Source organism: Euprymna scolopes, chromosome 13, assembly GCF_053919585.1.
Source record: "Euprymna scolopes isolate OS-2025 chromosome 13, ASM5391958v1, whole genome shotgun sequence".
NCBI classification, from domain to species: Eukaryota; Metazoa; Mollusca; class Cephalopoda; order Sepiida; family Sepiolidae; genus Euprymna; species Euprymna scolopes.
In genome coordinates this window covers 98,503,244-98,522,001 of record NC_136494.1, presented here as the reverse complement: position 1 = coordinate 98,522,001, position 18,758 = coordinate 98,503,244, and the positions used below count along the sequence as shown (strand labels likewise).

The 18,758-nt window shown below is 32.4% G+C and overlaps 1 protein-coding gene across 4 annotated transcripts in view; it reads right to left on the bottom strand.

Moving 5' to 3' along the window:
* The window catches only part of LOC145292105 (LIM and senescent cell antigen-like-containing domain protein 1), a 314,593-nt gene that overhangs the window by 285,198 nt on the left and 10,637 nt on the right, over window positions 1-18,758 (bottom strand). The window lies entirely within an intron of this gene.

The window sequence follows — 18,758 nt, the reverse complement described above, 5'->3', positions numbered from 1 at the left end:
TGCAACATTGTGTCAATGGTACAAGAGTTGGAACCTAGTTGATTGAAGACCCTTTTCTGGACCCTATCCAAGAGAGAGAGAGAGAGAGAGACTAGTGGTAGATGCAGCAGCCCAGATGTGGCAGCAATACTCCATGCATGGGTAAATGGTGGCCTTAGTTGTGAGTAGCTTTTGAACATGATAGAGGGAGCTCACTTTCCTATTGACTATCTATATATCTCATATAGAAATCAAGTGTTAGCCCCTTGATTTCTGAGAACTTAAAATGAAAATAAGAGTACGCAAGAAAAACAACTGTGCTTCATACATATATTCATAGAGAGAAGGCACTGTGAAGAAGCCCGTAAATTGTTGAAAGGTAACACAACAACAAAAACGAGAATAACAATTCAAAATAAGCAAATAACAACAACTGAAGAATATCAAACACTACAGTTTCAAAATATATAGATTAGGTTGTTTCAAAAGTTTGTAAATATTTGTGAAAAATTGATTTTTTTGTTGCAATTTTTAATTGTGTTTTGTATTTATATTGTTATAGTCATCTTCATCTCTCTATTCTACGTGGCAATTCATAAAATTGAGCTGCAAGTTTTAATTCACTACTGCTGGAAGCGAGGTTATTCAACCAAGACAGCCGCAGAAGAGATTTGTGCAGCTGAAGGCGAAGGAACAATTGCATATGCAGCAATCTCAAAGTGGTACAAGCGTTTTGGTTCTGGCAACACGAGTCTTGAAGATAAGCCTCGTTCGGGATGGCCGTTAAAGTTGGATGATGGAGACTTGCAAACTGGGTTGGACATCGTGCCTTCATCGAACACTTGAGAATTAGCTGATGAGCTTGGAGTTGGCAAATCGACAATTCATCAACACTTAAAGCAACTTGATTTTGTTCATAAAGTTTCACCAAGATCTGCACAAGCTCATCGAAACACAAGCCAATAAACGAGTTGATAATTGTTTTGGGAATTGCATTGTAACATCTGATGAGAAATGGATTTATCTGATCCAGCAGATCGTTGGCAGAAAATCTTCGAAAATTATGGTTTTTATTTGGACGATTAATAAACCCTGACCAAATATTCAAAATAACATTGTATTTAAAACCCAAATAATATCACCTCAATACATTGGCTCATATGAGGAATGATTTACTTGGAGTGATTTTACTTCAGGTAACAGCGCTTAGATGGATACTCCACCAGACTAGATGGATTCTTGTCTTGAAATCCAACAAAATTCAGAAAAAAAAAAAACAATGATAAACTATTACATAATTAAGTGGTCAATTGGGGGGGATTAGTGTTCGTCATTTCTTTACTAACTCAATGTTTGACAGGCAGAGGAGAATGTTGATTGAATATTTGGATATCTATGTATTTCAATAAGAAATCAAGTATTAGCAAAAGAAATTAGCCCCAGAAAAAAAGCCTCTTAATTTCTGATAACTTTCTGAAATAGAATGAAACAAGAGAATGAAAGAAACACAACTTTGCTTTATATATATATACTAGCGGGGGTACCCGGCGTTGCCCGAGTGTTTGTTTCCGGGACGGGGGGGGGGAGTTTTAAAAAATGTTATGGTAGGTAAGTAGGAAGGATCAAACCCGGAGTCATGAGTAAAAGTAGGAAAATAAAGTGTGAAAAAAAAAAAAAAACATCTGCAACGTTAACAGTTCGGCCACTAAGAAAAGTCCATTCCAGTTGTTTAGGAAAAAAAAAAAAAAAAAAAAACGACTACGGTAGGTCGGCGCGAACGTGAAAATATAATGTGAATTGTCCAGCACGCTAACCACTACGCCACAGACCACTGCAGCTTAGTTTAGTGATTTTAAATAACTTCACATGAAAGAACTACGAAGCCAAACCGGTGTTCTCTTCTCAACTGTTCCTTGTGAACGATCCCCAAACGGTGTTAAGTGGTGGCAGGGGGAGGAGGAATTTATTAGAGAGAAAATATTTTACCACTTCCATTGATCTTAACCGATTTTGGCCGTGACTTCTCAGCAGAAAAAGTATAGAAATCTAAGATTATCGAGGAATTTGAGAAATAATAAGCCTATAACACACCTTAGATATTGTTCTGTCGTTTGTGCATATTATATTTGCATGAAATATCTTGATTTTTAATCCTATTAAGGTCAAAATCCGACGGGAAAAAATGAGTTCATTTTATTTATATAGAGATGAGAGAGAGAGAGAGAGAGAGAGAGAGAGAGAGAGAGAGAGAGAGAGAGTACTCTGAAGAAGGTCGAAAAGTACAATAGCCAAAGTGTTGAAATATGAAACAACAAAAATATAAGTATGACTGTTTTGAGAGAGTAAGTTTGGTCAGAATTAATGTAGGAAATTATAAAAATGAATGTAATCGACTGATAATTTTCAAGTGCTGGCTGGAAGCGTGTCCATATTGGAAATTATGTGTGGTGTCTGTATATATAGTTCTATGATGTTTGACTTAAAGAGAGGAAAATTCAACTTTATTATATGTATAAATAGATATATTGTTTTCATTTTGTTCAGTATTCAAACCTGAGGATGCAGAAAAATTACAGGACTATGGCACATCAGATTTGTGGGGTGCTATTGAGACTGAAGGTGTTCAGACTGGAGCCAGCTTTGTATTGCAATCGCTTGCAATAGTATGAACATGTTGGACGAAGTTTTTATTGGATGAATAGATGTACACAAATATCAGTTCAGAGTAACCGAGAAAAATGGAGGTTGAAGACTTAATCATCAAAGCAATAACACATCAAAACGAACGTAAATGATAGTTCATAAAAAAAAGTGAACATACAACTTACAAAAAAGATCTAGTCATTAAAAATGGAAGACTAACGCAACTTGGATAATTCCAATGAAATCTTGAAAATGTAAAATATGTAAAGAACAAAATTGATTTTAGAGTCAAAGATTGTATTTAGAAGAAATGTTAAGACTTACCTACATTATATACATGACACATTTATCTACACTGGTTACCATAATGTAAATGCTATGGAATTTCTATGGGTAAACAAATAAATGATTAAATTAATCATCACTCAAGCAGAAAAGAAAATGAAAGCAATTTCCTCAACATCACTCAGTTGTCACTAACTGAATTTAATTAAATTCTGGTTCAGTGAATCAATTTTGTAATAGCGATCAAGATTGGCCTCGATGACCCAACATATATTAAAGGTGGATAGCTTTGAACAGCTGAAAGACAAACTTAACAAATGATCGTCTAGCAAGGTCAGAAGGTCACATTTGACAAACTTCTGAATGACGAAATGAGAAAAGAGGCCACAAAGTTATTGACACAAAGAGAGGTTTTGTAAGAGGAACCTCACCCTTATAGTAAGGTTGTTAAAAATAAGTTATTCAACAAAAATGGTCTTGACATGAAAGATTTTCTTAAGTTTAGTTGAACCATAAAAAGGTTATCAGATGCAATAAATTGAGAGAGCAAATCAAATTAAATTAATTTATTTTTACAAGTTAAATCTTAAACAGACAGTAGTAGTTAACAGGTGTCATAAACAAAAATCTAAATTTTTTCTTTTTTTAACTATTGTAAAAGTGCAAGGAGACAGACAGACTGCAGCCAATAAAACAAAAAAAAAATTCAAGAAAAAACCCTTATTTACTGTTTCTTTTGAAACATTTCAGCTTAAAGTAGACAGACAAGTAAATCAAGATGCCCCACCTCCTACCTTGGACTATTTTCATAGCCGTAAAAAATAGGTTATATTATCTGTTAATGGAAAAAGAGGAAGAAGTCCTTTAAAAGAAGTAACTGTTACATGGGGAATGGGCGCAGTAGTGGGTGGAGTCTCAAATTAGAATCAAAACCAAAAAGTCTTATAAAAATATAGACTGATTTGCCTGCAGAAAGAAAAAAAAATGAATTTTGAATATCTAGAAAAAAAAAATGAATTTTGAATATCTAGCCAAAAAAAAATTAATTTTGAATATCTAGGAAAAAAAAAATGAATTTTGAATATCTAGAAAAAAAAAATGAATTTTGAATATCTAGAACAAAAAAATGAATTTTGAATATCTAGAAAAAAAAATTAATTTTGAATATCTAGAAAAAAAAACAAAAAGGAAGAACAATTAAACAAGAAATCATTATAAACAGAAGAATCAAATACTTCTAGAGATGTTGCTGAATTCTTCATGCACAAATCTAAAAGAACATAGTAAAGCCCTAGAATGCACCTTTAATGTTCCTATCATCATCATAGCGTTTCACTCCATCTCAGGGTCCATCGCTGGGCCGTGTCTGACTGAGGCATCCCTCTGGTCCGTATCAGAGCATGCCCGTTGTTGTCCTGTGTTTTAGCAATCTTCATTCAGGCCCAGTTGACTGTTATCCATTCTTTCCAGAGAAGTTCAGCGCCTGCTGGGAGGTCTTCTTTCAGTGCTGGAAGAGCCTCATTGTTATCTTTAATTGATTCATTCCACTAACGCGCACGAAAAAACACTGGTATTGTTTCTCCAAGACCTGTGACAGTGGCAAAGCTCTTGTGAGATATCCAAATAAGGAATGGCGATTGTCATTGCTTTGCTTGTCACACTCTACAAATCTGTAGTGGAGCGATTCTGGACATCCTATAGACAAATGGCAGGTTGTTTGACTTCAGGTTACCAGTATTTGTTCTGCGTGTCTTGTTGAACTCGACATCAGCCTTTGTAGCATGAGCAAAACAAACCCATGCCACTGCACAGTATTCTGCAATCAAGTAGCACAGCACTAACGTTGACAGGCATAGCATCTTTGCCTTGGCTCCCCAAGAGCAATTAGCCAGAGTCATGAGCAAGCTATTGTGCATCGATAGCTTCTTGTAGAATTGTATAATTTTTAGGTAATTTTTAAAATACTTTTTTATTAAGTTTACTTTTCAATTTAAAAGTAACAAATTAAATCGTTTGTCAAATTGTTAAAATATCTGTAATTTAAAGAAAATTATTTTAATTAAAAAATCATGAAAATGATCAATTACAACTTTAATACATGAATCATAATTCACATTGCATCAAAGCCATTCCTATAACATACCAGGTGATCATGCAACTGGTTTTCTTTTTCTTTTTCATTTTTTTTGTTTTGTTTTTTTGCTTATTTTCCACTGGAGATAATATGAATTTTCTCAGGTAACTGATGTGGGATTTTTTTTTTTTTTTTTTTATTTTGAGAATTTGTATATTTTATGAAAATCGCTCCAGACAAGTTAAAAAAAAAAAACACCCACACACACACTTTAAAGTCAAAAACCAGACAACAATAAATGTTAAATAGTTTCTGACCCAAAAAGCAACAATTGTTTCCCCTTTGTCAGAAACATCACTCATGGAATATGAAGACTAAAGGATAAAATAAGGGAAGTGAGAGTTACAAAGCTGCCAAAAGTAAGCCCACTTAATTATGGGCATGGTTAGAATACTTTTAGAATTACATTTCTTAGGAGCAATGGCATTGAAGCATTAGCAACTAAAAAAGATCTCTGCTGACTAATCGTAAAACTTGCCTGCAGTCAGAGATTCCAAATGTTAGATATTTCGGCCTGTCATGAGAATGTTTATACAGTGAATACATTGATTTTTCAAACGTTGATTTTTTTTTTTTTTATTTGCATCTGATTTTGTTAGCATTAATTTAATGCTGAACTCAGTTCATCAGCAAAATAATAAAATTTTTCATTTCTCCAAACATCGAGAGGGAAGGGACATGAAATGTTATTTTGTCCTGAACTAAAATTTAAAAAAAATTGGGTGTCCTAAGAGATCGGGGAATGGGGGGAGGGGGTCAAATGCAAAGATTTGGCACTGAAGAAGGAAACGTTCTTGAAGAAAAAAAAAAAAAAAAGTGAATATTCTATTGCGATTTTCTATGCCCCCTTCCACCCTGGAGTGAGACAGCAGAATGCGGATCTTAACCCAAATAGATAATAATAAACACAGCAGGTGCCACTCCCCTCACAACCATTCTTGGAGAGAGGGGAGATGTAAGAAAAAGTAGACAAACCTACAACTTAACGCACCTAAATTATCTGCTTAACCAAATGAAAAAATTTTTTATATGCATCTTTATATAAATAATATTGTGTGACGTTATCTTATATGTATGTGTATGTTTTTCTTGCATTTATGTAACTTACACATCATTTTTTTTACTATTAATCGATAATTTATTGAAATTTATACAAATGCGATAATGTAAAGTACCAAAACAAACTTTAAAAATCATATTCAAATTTTTTTAATTAATCCACCACAATGCATTTCGGTTTCTTCATAAACAAGTTGGATATTTTAATCTTTTACTAATAGTTGAAAAAAAAAAAGAAACGAATGAATTACTCCTTAACCCTTCGAAATTTTAAACGAATTTAGAAGCATTTAAAGAGTCGATTTTTTATTTTAAAATTCTTAACAAATTCTTTTTTATTAAAATAAAAAAATTTGGAAGCTATTTAGATAGAATAATTTTTAAATAGAAATAAAACCAACATTACCTTGACAAAATTAGTCACAAGTTTCTAACAGCTTTGTTCAATGATTACTCTAATGATCAAACGATGCCTTATTTATGAAACTTAAATGTCCAAATCCCATTTAAAAATTAAATAATTTTGTATTACAAAAAATAAAAATAAATAAATAAAAATTAAAGTAAAAAAAAAAATCCCGAGCAACACCGGGTAGAAAGAAACTAGTTTTCGAATGAAGAAACCGTTCACTGTTTAAAAGCTGAAGTTGAATATTTTATTAGCAAAATCTGAGACCCCCACCAAAAAAAAAAAAAAAAAAAAAAAAAAAACAGCATTTTACAACATAACAATTTTTGAAAATTAAATCTACAGACTTTTTTTTACCAAAGTAATGAATACTTATTAAAAAATAAATAAAATTAAATCAAATTTTTAAAAATCTCTCTCTATAACTTTTCTGACATAAGAACGATAAACCCACCATCTGTCTATCAATCATAGACTCTCACAGAACAAACCATTAAAACAGCTGAGAATACAATCATTTCTGAAGTAATCATGCGCCCCCACCCCCGCAGCTACACTTTAATTGCACACTTGTAATAACACACACACACCCACCCCCAACAAAAAAGAAATGTCTAAAGTCGGTGAAAGAATTTGTGGTTAACTCTTTCAAGTTGGAGCGTTTTTAACTTCAGACAGGCGCCATGAAAGTTCTTTTACATTTTATTAACGAGTCGCCAGTTATTACTCTACGATAAAGGTTAATGAGATAAATGGATTGCCAGCTGGATGATGAGGAATATTATGAAAGGATTGACATGAATGGAAGCAACAAAATTTGATCAAGTTGAAAATGTGTCTGCCAGTAGAAATATCTTGAAATAAATTAAAAGGGTACTTGTACAGTTTAATCAAGACATTAAAAAATGAAAATATGGAAGAAAAAAAAAAAGGTTATATTGCACGTATCCGTTTTGAACTGGAGATCTCCAAAAAAAAATTCACTTAATTTGATCAAGCAGTTTTTTTTTTTTGTTTTTTTTGTTTTATTTTTACAGGGAAAAAAAAACAATTTGTTATGATACCGAGCAAAAGGTTCCGGAGTGAGAGACTAGAAGCATTATTGACATGATCTCAATTTCTAAACGTCAGATTTCGCCATATGAGAGTATAAATCCAACATTATATAACTCGCGATTAAGTTGTAAAATGTTGAATAACATTTACATAAATACCATGATGTTCCACATGTAAAACAGACGTTAAAACAAAGATGATGATCTGGAGATTTGAATACAAACGGGGTATCCCAATGGCTCCAAATGTCATGATAGTTTCAGAGTTCTACAAAAGACATCTGAAGAAGGCCGAAGGGTAAAACCTCTGAAATGTAATGACAATAAGAACCAAGATGAGAAAACAGATGTGAAATTTATAAATAACAATTCCAATAATAACCATGGCTCCTTCAACATTCCCTTAGAATTTGGGTTCCTCGAATGATTAAGTTAGCATGTTTCTTTTGTGCTCTAAAAGGAGTAAAAGAAAAGGTAGATTCATATGAATCAGTAAAACTTTTGACCAGTTCGATTCTGTTTGATGGCATTAGTTTCCCCAATTCTTTCTAGAATCAGGTACTTACAGAAGCGACAACATGAATGTTGCCAACGTCCATAGTTGGCAAATCATTATTATATTCCGATTTTACATCCTGACATGCATTGCAGGGCATTTAAAAACTGATTTCCAAACTAACCTACCAGGTCTTTATGTATCCCTCTTTCTCGCGTCCATTTTTGTCACTTCCTTTCATGTTTTCTTTGCGAACTGAACTTGCTACCTCAACTGTTCTACCTCTACTAACCCAAGAACTATTATCATATGCATACCATTGAAATCTCCTGTTCTGCACACGTCTTCCTGCAGAGTCCAGATTTTATATGTTTTAAGAGAATTAACAAAGGGTGCAGAGTTCTAATAATCCCAAAGTTATTGTTATTTAACATAATGTTTTAAGAAAAGAATTAAATAAATTAGGTTATAATAAATTAACGGGTATGCAAAAACTGATGAATAAAATGTAGCTATTTTGAAAAAAGAAATACAATATGGTCGACAACAATACTGGAAAAGACACCAAAGAAGATAACTGAAATATGTTGCCAATGGAGATCACATCGTCATTTATTGTTTATTTGAATGAAAACAAAAAAAGTAACTTATTAAAAAAAAAATACTAAATTAATAATGATAATGGTAAAACATAGTTAAATTTTTAGAGGGAATTTAAGGTATTATTTTGGGGGCTGGGAGGAGAGGGTTACGTATAAGGAATGTGTATCCAGAGAATTTCAGTATTTATATAGTCAGTTCAGAGATTCGACAGATAATCTAGTGTCATTCCCAAAATGGTCAGAGCAGTTAACGATTTTAAAGTTTTTAAAAAAAATGTGCAAAAGCAGATTACATTAAGCATACGGAAGGTTACATGTTTAAAAAAAAATACCCCCCTAAAAAATTAAGTTGAAAGTACTTCCTAAAATAAAGATAGCTTTCAAGACGTAAACTGCTCCGGTCATTTCCGGAACTGGCTTGGGACTATCTGTTGATACTTGGGACTGACTCATTAATTGCTGAAATCTTCTAGATATCAATTCCTGATAAGTGATTTTTTTTTTTTTTTACAAAGTAAAAAACGTTTCAGAAAACTAAAGGAAAAAAGTTAGCCGGAAAAAATACACTTCTCAGCCTCCATAGCCGAAATAGGCTCAACAGACTTTCCATGTTTGGCGCGACACTGTACGAAGAAACGCGCGCGCATGCGCACCAAGAGTGCGTTGCGTGTAGGAATTCTCTGATAAAGACATAAAAAAAAATGGAGGAGGGGGATAAAGAAAGAAAGAAAACGAAAGGTGTAGAATTCGCTGAGAAAGGTTAATTATTCAATATTGATTTAGCAGTGAATATAACGGCATATAACAATCAATAAAGAAGGAAATTTTTGTTTGAAGAAAAACGACACTTTTTTTTGTAGGAGGGTAGAGAAAGGATTGGCTTTTAAAAAAATGACTATTTGTTGAGAAATTTTAAACAGGTTTTACCGGCCGAATTAATATAAAGAAAGTTTGGTTTCTTAAAAGATGCAGTCGAATTAGTTTGGGCTATATGAGCATAAAATGAACCATGACTCGACTTTTGCTAACTTTTAATTTTTAAATACAATTTGGTACTCATGCACTTATCCGTGCTGAAATAATAACGTTATTATTTAAAAAGCCATTCTTAACATGGGGAGTGGATGGTGTTTTGTACCTATTCTGTACTTTAAAACTTTAATTAAACTTGGAAATACGATTTAAAAAATAGCACGAATCAGTAAGTGCATTAGCACCTCCAATTTTACCCTTTGTTGGTAAACGTGAAGTGCTTAAGTGACAGATAATTGTTTTGAAAAAAAAAAAAATCATATTTAAAAAAAAAAATTATAGCATGCTGCATTTATTGTCCTTTAAATAGCAAAAAAAGACTTTTTAAATTAATAAATATGCTAGTACTATCGGCTTATTTCAAAAATGACAACACATAGACAGTGAGTAGATGCTATAAACGTAAATATGAATCAGATCCAATGAAAAGAAGTAAAGCCTTTTGTTGACTTATCTATATAATATTCTACGTGTGTATTCCTTAGTTCGTACGTTATGCTTTGAAAAAGGCAAAATATAAATTTTGAAGGCCAAACTGCTTTTTAAAACAAAAGGCCAAAATCGCACAATTTAGCCTTAAAAAGGCCAATTTGACAACCCTAGACAAGAATATGAGTGATCCCCCTTTGATATGGCCTCGTTTTCGAATATCATTATAATAATACTATATGATCATTGTTGCAATAGTGTGAAAAAGAAACTCATAGTAATTTAGACATGCAGCAGTTTTTCACCGAAGAAAGAAGTTAGAGAAACGTTAGGTAAAAAAAAGAACATTCAAAAGAAACAAAGCAAAAAAAAAAAAAAAAAAAAGAACTGTAAGAGTAAAGTGGAATATTGTATCCTTCCGGCTTGTGCTGAGCTCAATACAAAATACAAATGTCTGTGCCCGTGTTTAACTCTTATGCTCCTACCCCTCATGACCAGAAGATGAATTATGCACAGTAAAAAATTTGTGTGATTTTGCACGCATTTGTGATGATAAATTCTTGGGTGCTTTAGTTTTCCGACCTGAAGGTTTCCTTAACAGAAGAGGACTGACTGGGTGTGCATAATTCTTCTGTGTTATCATCAACTTCCATAACTTTGTCATGCTTGCTGAGCGATTCCATGTTGATGTGTCGTTGAACCTCCATTGCTTCCTCAGGAAGTTGTTCCTGTGGGGGATCAGGGTTTATAGAGGAGTTCAAAGTTTTTGGTGTGGCGTAATGTGGACCATCCACAACCAGGGTACATTTTACGGAAAAACCGACGGTTGCACAATATTACTTTATTGCTCCCATTTACTTGCACTTGGTACTGTCGGTTCTCCTGTGTCTCTACAATCCTCTCCATCTTAGTCCATCGACATGGGTAGTTATCATTCTAGTTTGGGATCTAGACAAAATCTCCTACCTAGAGCTGGTTGTAGAACTGTTCGTTCCGCAGATGGGTCTTGGCCATTTCCACTTCTTTTAACTTGTCTATTTCTCTCCACTGTTTCCTAGTTTGGTATTTATCCCATAAGACGGGAAGGTGGTCTTTAATGACCTGGCCATATAGCATTACGGCCGGGGACATGTTAAGGTCTTGAACAGTAGTGTTTCGATGGGTTAATAATGCCCTAGTAGCATAATCATGGCATAGACATCCATAACTGTCCGTGTTGTCGGCTAGTATGTGCTTTGCGGTTTGTTTAAAACACTTAAAATATTTATAAAATGGTTATAGTCAAGATTGTCAGCTCTTTTTTTACTTCCGGTTTCTGCTTCGCATACCAGACGACGGTGATAAGTAAGATATGATCCCTTCTGATTAATGATTATCTTTCTCTCGGATAACGTGAAACCCTCCTCCCCACCTTTTTATGTTAAAAAATGGCCTTCTTGTCTATTTGACCATGTCTAATTTTCCATCGAAATGGCCAGCAGAAACCGGAAATTAAAAGCAGCAGACAATTTTGACTATAAACTATAAAAATATTTGTTTCAAAACAATGTTTGTATTTTCTCTTATAAGTCACTAACCCGACTACTTCTTTCCGTGGCACTTTGTTTCCATCGTTTTTTATCCATCATGCTGCCATATTGGAAATAAGCCGATGTACTAGTTCTAAATATGTGATTCCCGTATTAATACATAATACTAAATTGATTTTAACATCAATACTTTCAGTATGTCTTAATCTTTATAAAAAAAATATACATCATTTTTTGGTGCTAGTGCAGAGAGTGATCCGCGCTATTTTTTAAATTGTATTTTCAAGTTGAATTAAAGTTTTATTATATGTTTTTTTATTCAATTGTAAGGTTGAAGTATAGAATAGGTACAAAACACCCTCCCCTCCCCTCCCCATGTTAAGAATGGCTTTTTGAATAATAACGTTATTATTTCAGCACGGATCACTCTCTGCACTAGTACATATTTTTTTAACGCCTGCATATCGCCTTTTCGATAAAATTATTTGCCACCTAAACTTCACGTTTACCTATTTCCCTCCACACTGTCAATGCAAAAATAAAAATGAGATTCGGTTATTTTTCAAAGATATTACACGTCAATATCCTGGAAATAGGAGTCACCACTCGAAAATAGGGGCTAATGAGGTGGATGGAGTCTAGGTTGAATCATACTGATCCCTCTTGTACTTTTCTGAACAGAAAATAAAGCAGGTCCCTAAAATAAAACGCCATTCATTAATCTTAATACTAACCCTAAGTCAAGGTGACAACACAAAAAATCGTCAAAAAATTTGGAAATTGAAAGAAATGGTTAGCCGTTTTGTCCTACGCTTTCTGCTAAATTGTCATAAAGTGGACGATCATTTTAGGTTATATTTATATAGTAACGTGTCTGAAGTCTATATTCGCACAAAAAATGCGTATTTTTCATAAACAAGATAAGACCAAAAAATAATAATTTTTTTGCTCCCAAAGAAAACAGTGTTCTTTGAATACCCCTCTATTGTATCATTTAACCGAAACTTTATAAATGGGATGAAGGAAAAAAAAAAAAAATACAGATCATAGAAACCCTTTTCTATAAGTTCCAAAGTTCTGTGGGCCAGTTGGGCATTTCTTTTATTTCTTTTTAAAGACTTCAGTATATTTTTTCATTTAAAATTAAAATTAAACTTATTACAGTTAAGACAAAAAAGTATTTCATAAAATGTCCCCATTCTTATAAAATTGACTATTTTTAGCAAATTATGACACATTCAGACATGCAATATAAATATAGAAAACGGTTGTATTTATACACTTTGGGGCATCCGTACACGGTAAATTAATGAATGAAAAAGAAAAAAAAATTTACTCTCAAACTTGGAGAATACTTCAGGTACGTTTTGTGGAGTAGCATACACTTTAAATATTTCAATTTAATTTTTAGGAACAGACAAAAAAAGCTTTGTAACCTTTTTTAGCAAAAAGGAAACAGACACACGCACACAAAAACGAGTGGGTGAAAAAGTGAATTTAAGAAATCTAAATACTTCGTGGTTTTTCCTTTTTAGGAAATAGAAAAACTCGGTACTACTTCAGTACTTCAGTCTATCTCTGCAGTTTACAGACCGTGCTGAAATAATAACATTATTATGAAGAAATCCATTCTTAACATGGGAAAGGGGCTTTGTTAACTATTCTGTACTTTCACCTAACAATTCAATAAACAAAAGATACGATGAAAATTGATTTTGATGAGCCGTTCGATATAAGTTGACAAATTTACCGAATTTTCATTACGAACGATAACTTTATTGTTCAATTGTCTACTGTACATTCTTTAACCCTTATCCTCGAGTGGCCCCTTGGCCTTGATAAGCGGTGATGCCTTTGTTAAAAAAAAAAGAATTAACTTAAAAATCCTTTCTAAAAAAATAAATAAATAACACGATCGTTAAATTGCAGAAGTACCAAAAATAAATAAATGAATAAATTTTAATTTAAATTTTTCATCTTGAAAAGAGGATAAACAAGTAATGTCTTATGCTTTTCTTTTCTAAATTTTAAAAGAACTAAGAAAATTTAGTTCTCTCCCATTGCAAGAACCAGGGTCAGAAAGTGGGATTGAGAAGTTAGCACTCCAGAGGAGGGGAGGGGCACTACTCTGCAAAAAGTGCCTGGGCAGCTCCGTCGGCATTCCCCGGTAAGGGCGTCTTAGGGGATTAACAATCACTTAACACTTTCTCAATGAGAGGAGGCAAAGCCTGGGAGGGCGGACTTCCTAGAACTGCAGTAACATCCCACCGCAACCAACAAGGACCAGATCATTATAGAAATGCTCTAATCTCTAGGGGGTAATCTCCAAAAATACCGTTAGGGCTTACAAACATGGCCGCCAGAAGAGTCACGTGATCCGGTTGATCCAAAACATGAATCGCCGTATTACGAAACCGGAAAACGCAAATTTAAAGCAAACTTTGACAAACAAGCATAATAATTAAGTACAAAAACAGTTTTTCAATATCATAATAATAAATAATTTATTTAGAACGGTCATTTAATTTTTTGTTGAGAAACAATCACAGTTTGTTTGTTTTTTAAATGTTTACAAAATGTCTACGAACGTGCGTAGACATTTTGTAAACATTGTTTTTAAAAAATTAAAAAATAATACTTCTATTATGTTTTAAACGACTGTAATAGTTTATTTTGGAAGTATATTTCATAAAGAAAATTGACAACCCACTTTAAAAACAGAAATTACGAGTTTTATATATTTTATTCGCAGTTTTTTGTTGGGGGTGTCAAAAATTCCGCCTAAAATTCCGATACACCTAGTCGACCACTTGTTTGTTCTGAATAAAATACTTTTTATAAACACTGTTTTAACTAAAAACAACCTAAGATTGTTTCTCAAAGTTTGCCTATTTTTATAACAACATTATATCAACAAAAAATTAAATACAAACAAATTGTGATTGTTTGTCAAAGTTTGCCTTCAAGGCTGCGTTTTCCATTTGCACGATTCATGTTTTGGATCAACCGGATCACGTGACTCTTCTGGCGGCCATGTTGTAAGCCCTAACGGTATTTTTGGAGATTACCCTCTAGGGACTGCCAAAATTCACCACAGAATTACCCCCCCCCCATATGTAAAACGATATAACTTTATGATAAGTCAATATTATCAATATAACTTTTGTACTATTTAAAAGAAGGGCGAAATAAACTAGTAATAATTTTTTAAAAAAATTTTCATCGAACGAAAATAATGAAATTGCAGGACGAAAATCTTGTTTACATAATTGGCGCTTTAAAATAACGTTCACATGTAGTAAGCATTTCGAACGTGAAAACATACCCGCATTTAATAAATCTAGCAAAAATCAACTAATTGTCAGATTCTCGTGAAATTTTCGATACTTATTCATTTTAGAATGAAATTACATATAAAATGCAGTTTCCGTAAAATATATGAGGGGGGAAACGTTTATCCAGTGCGTGTCCCCCCTCCTATTTATTTTTTCGAAATTCAAACAAAATATACTTAAATCTATAAAAATTTCTATTTATTATGAAACATAAGAGTTCAAATATTTATTTTTTAAAAAGTTTGAATACACGTATTGAACAAAAACTTATCTTGAAGTTGCAATTAAAAAATTGATATAAATTTAATATTATGTTTTTTTTTAATAGCGTTTCTTCTAATTAATATATACTATAATCAGTTGAATTGCCAAGAAAAAGAAACTTCTTAAAAATTAACTGATTTTTAAAATATTAAAACGATTACAATTCCATTATTTCAAAATGTCCGCTACAACATAGATTTTTAATTAATTATGTGAACATTTTTTTTAAATATAGAGTTATAATATAAACATCACTCTTGCCAGCTATTTTATGGCCAGATTAAAACAGATTCAAAATTAATATTGCGTTAAAATCCAGTTTTTGTACATGCACAGCGTCCAGCGATATTCTTGTAGGTCTTGTTTTATGAAATAAAATACGGAAGTCAGGACTGATGACAAATGAACTGGTTGATTGGAAAACATTCACTTCTGCACTTCTAACTCGATTATTCTGTTAATGTTTACTAAAAAGTAACCAAATTATCTATTAAAAGTAAGTTAAATTATTTTTATACATTTTTTTTTCTTGTGTTTTACGTTGAAGTTTATTAAACCTTTTTTTCCAATTTTAGACACTTTAAAAATTCAACTTTTTTCGTTAACGTTTGTTTTTAATTTTAGTAGTAATGAAGTGGTTGGAGGCACCAAACTGGTAAAAGGGAAAATTATTCTCAAGTAGCATTCTGGGGGGGGGTGCTCTTTCGTATAAATAATTTAAATCGTTCGAAAGTATCGAAAACTTAAATAAATAGTGAACTAACAAAGTATTTTATTGTCGCTTCTGCTCTTCCATAGATGTCAAAAAATGTCATGTACCATTTTATTTTTGTGTTATGTTTTCTACCTTCACTAAAAAAAACAAAAAAAACAGATTTTACTTAATTATTTCTAACGATAATGATGAATCTTTTTTTACATTTCGATAATTTAATCTTTAAGTAAACTATTTGAATGTAAAATAAATTCCTATTAAATTACAGTAGTAAATAATAGTTTTAAAAATTTTTTGCCATAGCTCGCATCAAGCACATCAATTGATGACAATCACCAGATCATGTGTACATTTTGGAAAAGTTCACATGAAAATGGTAGTGCCTACTAATCTCTATTGATTTTGAGACCGAGGATAAAAATCCTTAGCAGAGTTGAAAGAATCAGCTCAGCCTCATACTGATGCCAATATTTGCTCGGTAAAAAGAGGCAACGAGATACAACAGGCCGAAAGGCGACCACAAAAAATTAACAAACAAAAACACATTCAAACATGTCAGAATTCTGGCTTTGTTACCAAAAAAAAAAAAAAAAAAAAAAAAAAAAAGAACTCTTTTCGGTCCTGAGACTGCAGTTGTCTGTCTCTGCTATGCACTCAAAAAGCAAGTAATTCTGCTATTCACCAAAACGCAACAAACAAGGTTTGTCAAACACGATTATATGGAAACAAAATTACAACCAATCGAAACGCTGTTTCAAAATGAACTTATGATAGTAAAAGGAGGTAGGGGTGTCAGATTTTTTTTTTTTTTTTTTTTTTTTTGCAAACGTGCATCCGTACATTCCTTTTCTGAACATTTGTATCAATTTTTATCATTTTTTAATTTAATTATTTAATTTTTAATTATTATTGTTCGAGATTATATAAAAATTATGTTACGCCGAAAGTTTCACATTCATGCGCGCAAGGAAATTATTAAAATCTTGCATATAAAATTATGCGGAATCTGTAATTTAAAAAAAAAAGAAAAAAATATTTTTGCTATTATAATTTTTTTTGTGTGAAAATATTAAATAAACAATGCTTAATTCTATGGTAATACGGTAGTTCGAGAAATTAAGTTTTTTTTTTTTTTTTTTTTTTTTCGAGTTATATTGAATTCATTAATACAGACCTTAGGGGTTTTCTTCGTAATATTACTGTAAAAATTAAATATTTTTTTAAGAATTGTTACAATTTAAGATGCTTTATTTTCATTAAAAAAAAAAAAAAATTCATTTTTATTTATTTATTTATTTATTTTTTTGCTACAGAAAACCATAACTTTAATAAGGGTATTTTTTTTTTTTGTTTAAACAAAATAATACATTTCCACTAAGATTTAAATAAAAAATAATGGGTTCATTATATTCCGTAGTCATTTTATAAATACTGAAAATTTCATTAAAATTGGTGGGTTTGTATTACTGTACACAGATTCGAAAAAGTTGTCAAAAAACAAATAAATGTTATCAAAGGCAAGATAAGTTACTTTTCTACCTAACTGGACATGTTTTATTCAATGTAACATGTTTATTCAGCTCGAAAAACATACAGTATCTACCGATGTATTGGAAAATTGAAAATGGCGCCCGAATCTCTTTGACACGGTAAGTTTGGGAAAAGGAGTTAAAATAAAAAATATGCAAAACACTGTTAAAAACCCACCGAATATATGTCAGTCTATGTCACGGTAACATATTGAGCGAATTTTTAACCGTTTTTTTTTTTTTTATATATATAACACCTGTCCCCCAAACTTCCTGATTTTTAGTGAATTTTAAGTAAAGGGATGAGCATCGGCATTCATTTTGCCCGTACTTAACATTCACCTTTAATTTGTCGACTTGTGACGGTTTTCAAGTAAGCTGAGAACGAATATCGCATTTATCTTTTGCGCAAACAAGTAGTTATTCATATTCATACTGTAAGATATTCAGTATCCAACGCAATCACTATTGATTTTTCTGGCGGCCATCTTGTTTCCTATTTAGGAAAAAACGCCAAAAAGAGCCAAAACATGCCCCCCCCCCCCAACATTTTTCGGATTCAAAGCCGAAATGACCTCCTCCACCCCATTCTTCCAGGTACTTTTCCGCTTCCCGATATCGAAACGGACAATCTTTTTTTCATTTTTTCACTTAATTATATTCACGTTTCACAAGATACATGAATACATGGGAGACATTTTAAATAAATATTTTTTCATAAAATAAAGTTTTCACCCCAAGAGTAAAAATATTACTTTTCAAAGTTTTCACGAGATGTTTACGAAAGCATATTTTATGTTTTTCGTTTTTTTTTTGGGGGGGGGGGATATTCACTTATACAACTTGTGTAAGTTAACAGGTGCTTCTGCAGTTTAATTAATCGTTTTTCCATAAGTAACGCGCCGACATTTATCGAGTAGAATACCGTTTAACATTTCACAGAAATGCTGTGCTTACATTTGGGGGGAGGCGGAGGCGGGTGTGTTGGGGAGCCCACTCCCTCCACAAAAAAAAAATGCTTTTGTAAACCGCTCGTGAAAACTTAAATTTTTTTTTACATCAATTAAAAGAGGTTAATACCATAATTTTGCGACTAATTTGATTATCAGATTTGTGGCCAGCAACATCGAATATTGTCGGGATTATTTCACCAACAAGAAGAGGGGGGGTAAGAAAAGGCAGTAAGGGCTTGCAACGAAATGGTGACGTTGCTTACAAGCAGTCTTTTCTTTCCTTGTAAAGGTAACAATTAACTGGTAACGT